The sequence below is a fragment of the Marmota marmota genome, unplaced genomic scaffold (assembly GCF_001458135.2).
Source record: "Marmota marmota marmota unplaced genomic scaffold, marMar, whole genome shotgun sequence".
Classification (NCBI taxonomy): domain Eukaryota; kingdom Metazoa; phylum Chordata; class Mammalia; order Rodentia; family Sciuridae; genus Marmota; species Marmota marmota.
Window position 1 is genome coordinate 41620498 of NW_026000005.1, and position 4740 is coordinate 41625237.

The following is a 4740-nucleotide window of genomic DNA, read 5'->3' on the forward strand; positions in this document are numbered from 1 at the left end:
GAATCACTTTGAATAATTTCAGCAGTGAGTCTATAGGAGTTAAGGGCACCCGTGCAATAACCATTTTACCTCTTATTTTAGTTAAATAAAGTGTGCACTCTGAATGAGACCTTTGTTCCCTGTGTGTGAATGCTGCGTGTTCTTCCCAAGCGGGCCAGTTTTGTTCTCATGCCATGGGAGCAGGTGGCATGGAGCTGTTTTGATGAGGTTACAAGGCTCCTCCCCTCTTTCCCCAAGCAGCAGCCTGAAGTACGTCAGCAGTGATTGTGTGCATGGCTAGGCTGTGCTGGGAGGGTGGAGGCAAAATTGATATCAAATAAGGGTATCAAACGGAGATCCCGATGTTCCTTTTAAGTTGCTGCTCATTTTTATTAGCCCCACCAGGGGTGGAAAGCTTTTAACTTTAATATCCTCTGTAGTAAGAACAGTATGTGTTGATGGATTCACGTTGTTCTTCACCGTGAAGATTGTATTAGTGCTCTCGTGGATATAAATGAAGGGGTTTCTTTACCCTCTTCTCATTTAATGATTTAGTAATCAGACTTCAGCTCAGTTAGATAAAAGAGAGAGGTTCTGCTGCCTAGATGTTAGCCCTTTAATGAGGATGGGAGCCCCCAGGGAGCCGAAATCCAAAGTAGAACGATGCTGCTGCTTTCGGGTTTCTTGTCATTTCTTCAGTTGCTCCTTCTCCCTTTTCCAATGGGCCTAGGGAGCAGGAGCTATCCAAGGTGCTAGAATGCTGGCGGCTCTGCCGTTCAAGGCAGACGGATGGCAGAAGCAGAGGAGAGAGATTACCGCTTATTTCAGAAGGTAGGTTCTTTGTTTCAGAATCCCTGATTAATCAGCAGCACCATCAACAGACTAAGGCAGCTGGAGAGGAGAGAGAGAAGCAGGGAGGGAGTCATGGGCAGGGAGGGAGGGAGTGGAGAGAGAGAGAGAGAATGAGAGAGAGAGAGAGAGAGAGAGAGCGGGTTGTCACGGGGGAGGGACATTGCCACAAGCTAGGCTGCCCCAACCCTTCTGTATGTAAGTGGCAATGAGAAAGAGCATCATTTTTGCCGAAAGGAGACATTTAGAAAGGATCTTTCTGATTTTGGTTTTCATTTATTTTTGTCTTCACAGAATATAATCAAATGAGGGACCTTAGCCAGCCTGGTGATTGCCTTGCATCTTGTAATCATCTGTGTAGCAAAGTGGGTAAAATCATCCAATTTCTTCCCGGCTGGACCTGGCAGGAGAGGGGCTGTGTGTTCATCCCCACCCATTAGCTATGCCCTCTTTTCTCTGAATGTCGATGTAAGGAAGCCAGCACCTGTCTTCTGCCACTGCATCTTCCTAGCAAACTTTAAAGGCCATTTTATCTGATAGGAAGAACATCAAGAACGCTCTGATCTCTAGTGATGAAGAATCTTGGATTCGACACTTTCCCCAAGCAGACACAATGCACTTTCATTGAAGAAAAACTGAGCTGAACTACAAGTCTGTCTCTTATGGTGCTGGATTACTCCTACAGAACTGCCCTGAGATCCACCGTGAGAGGGCTCTGACACACAGAAGTCACCTTCTGATTATTGCACTTAGCTCTCCCTGGGGACTTAAATTTTGGTATGTATTTCATTGTTCTGATTCTCTAAGCATGCTGATTGAACCTAAAACTAAATAGATCAAGCCACCAGGTTATGAAATGGAATGGGTTTTAGTTAGGGATACTTAATGCTGAAGTTTGCATGTTTTATTAGGTGGAGCAGAAATAAAGCCAAGGCATCCAATGAGCCTCAGGCTATTTTTACTCATTTTCCCACTGAGTTACATTACCATGGAAATGGTTAAATGAGATTTTCATTAGTAAAATAAGCCACGTTGAATTATTAAAAGCATTGAAAATATTTTCCAGGGTATTAATTGGCATTCAAGTTGTGCATGCTAGCTCTTTACCCACTATTCCATACCATAAATATTTTACAACAGTCTCTGAGCACATTTGTGCCAGCACTGAGAAACCAATTTTGCATTCTCAAAAGAGACACAACACCACAGAAAAACCAAACTACCAGACACACACCAAACTGAAACTGCTTCTTCCTGACTGATCAATTCTAAACCTCCTTGAGAAATGTATTTTCAGTCAGTATCAGGAAGCTTTCATGAGTTTAAATATTTTCTGCAGAACTTTTGGTTTTACTTAGGACATTTACTTATTTTGTGGAAGAGTTTCCATTCTAATTTTTCCAACTACCAAGTGATGTTGTAAAATACAAGAGATGCAGGTATTCCATATCTGGAAGAATTGTTACATTAAAAATGCTATTTATTCTTATTGGGAAGTCATAAATTTGTTTTGGTATTGGAAAACTATTTTTTGTAATAAATGTAGTTTTATAAAAAGGATATTCATTTGAAGAGGTTACATGTTTTAGTCATTTTAACATCCAAGAATTTATAACCAAGTAGTGTGAAATAATGAATAAAAAGTAATAAAACATTAACTCCTTTCCTAACATTTCATATTTTAACCAATACTTCAATTTGTTTTGTTATATTGTTAAGTGCTAACTGTACGAATTAATGAGAAAACAGAAGCCATACATGCAGAAGTTACTTTGTTTCTCTGTGGAAAGTGCAACATATGCTATCCCACTCGGCAGGGACAGGAACTCTGTGAAGGACATAAGCAGTTGAGAAAATTAGTGAAAACAAACCTGATGGAAAATGTTCCAACTTTGCAAAGGACAAAAGGAAGTCCAAGAACTTGAAGCATTTGTTAAATTTAGAGGGAGAAGAGGTGTGAAAATCCCAGAGAAAAGATGGTTGACTATTGTTTAAAATCCATCAATCAATCATGGATTTCCAATGCAATTAGATGGTTTCTGTTGTAGCTCCCGTCAGCAATTTATACAACGGACTGTATCTACTTTGCAAATACTGCCTTGTAAGCGTCTGGAATCCATTGGCTCAAGGCTCCAAAAAGTACCTTAGCCACTAGCACTCTGCACAAGCCCTTATCTTAGTGGAAATGTGCAATCTCTTTAGACCAGCGGCAGGCCACCATGACAACCTGGAAGTTGGGGGGATATTCGATTTGTGATGCTGCTCCATTTACATGCTTTATGCCCATTTTGCCCATTTGGGGAAGGGAGATAGTAGAGAACTCACTGCAAAGTAATTTGCTTTCTGAGAAAAAAGCAATCAGTGCCTTTGTAGTTCCTCAGCAAGCTTTCTTGGTTGTAACTTCAACATTTCCCATTTTGGGCAGAACAGCTGCATTTTGATGACACTGAGAATGAGAAAATGAGCATGACCATGTGTGGAGTTGGGGAGAGGATTTTGAGCATAATCAAAGTGGAATTATAGCACTAATGTTTTATAAGATTTTATCATAAAAACAAGTTTGATGTAATTTACACAGGTTATGGGTTATTACTAGACTATCTAGTCTGTTGATTTGATCCTACTGTGTGAAGTCAGCAAATTTCAGAGATCAGTGTGCATATACATGTTCCATATGTATATGAAGGCTGATTACTTAAATACTTAAATGTTCACTCACAATGTGTTTTCAAATTGATCTTAGTGCATGCACAGAATGTACAAGAGTCTTCTCTTCTGCTGAACAACAACAAAATTAGTCGAAATTGCCTTGGGAAACTTATACTGGATCAATACTAATAGGCAAAATAGGATTTTCTATCTCAGGGAAGATGCAATGATTAGAGTGAGAGGGAAAATCAAATTTTAATAACTGAAATTCTAATATCTTCCATACAGCATTAAGTCAGGTGTTCAAAAACTGCAGAAATATATAAAGGGCAAAGACTAGGGAACTTTCCCATCTGCAAATAAAATGAAAACATAAATATGAAATAAAGAAGAAAATGTCCATTGGTAAATGTATCCCCTTGTATTATGGTTTTCATGCTTATTGAATAGCATAGTAATAGCAAAAAATAAATAAATTGTTCTTTATTCTAGTCCTAAGATTATCTTGTGGGCTTAACTGTGGCCTAAAAATTCAAAAAGCTTCTTGTGGAACTTTAAGTATCAGGAAGCAATTTTCTCCCAAGCTAGAGTGTTTTATTTCCCCACTGCAAAGTACAGGTGGCACATATTCAGGTTAAGGGCGTTGTGATGACTCTATATCTTGAGAAATCAAAGTTTCAGATGGAGAACAACTTCATTTCAGAAATTCTGGGCAAACACTTAAAAAACAAACAAACAAAAAAGGAACCATACCTATAAGTTTAGTGATGAGTAAACTCAGATAATAGTACGTACATAATTCTGTTCTTGGTAAATAAAAATGAAAGGGCCACAGTAAGACTGTGCCTGATAAGATCAGTGGACAAATCTGTCTACATCTGTCCTTATGGAGCTAGAGTGGTTGATATCAAAATGCATGAAACTGTACTAATGGAAGATTTGTTCTGAATTTTAAGCAAATGGAAAAATGCTTAAGTATATATAAGAGGAAAGCTGGCATGTGGATTTTTTTTCTTTTTGTACATTTTTTTTCTTTACACAGCCTATAACATATCAAAAACTTTCTGTGATGGGGAAATTCAAGCTTGACCTGATTTGATGGCATGTACTATAAATTAGGACTACACTCAATGTATACCTTAATTGACAAAGGGGATATGCCACACAAATGCATGATCTTTGTTAAATTCTTTTGTGTACACATATTTCTCACAAAAAAGCTCCCTATTTTTTTTTTTTTTTTTTTTTTTTTTTTTTTTTTTT

The 4740-nt window shown here is 38.2% G+C and overlaps 1 protein-coding gene across 1 annotated transcript in view; it reads left to right on the forward strand.

Annotated features, from left to right (window-relative positions):
* Positions 1-265: 265 nt before the first annotated feature.
* The window catches only part of Nyap2 (neuronal tyrosine-phosphorylated phosphoinositide-3-kinase adaptor 2), a 245637-nt gene continuing 241162 nt past the window's right edge, over positions 266-4740 (forward strand). The window contains exons 1-2 of the mRNA XM_015481011.2: positions 266-810; positions 1123-1605. The gene's annotated coding sequence lies outside the window, so the exon portion shown is untranslated. The remainder of the gene's footprint in view (positions 811-1122; positions 1606-4740) is intronic.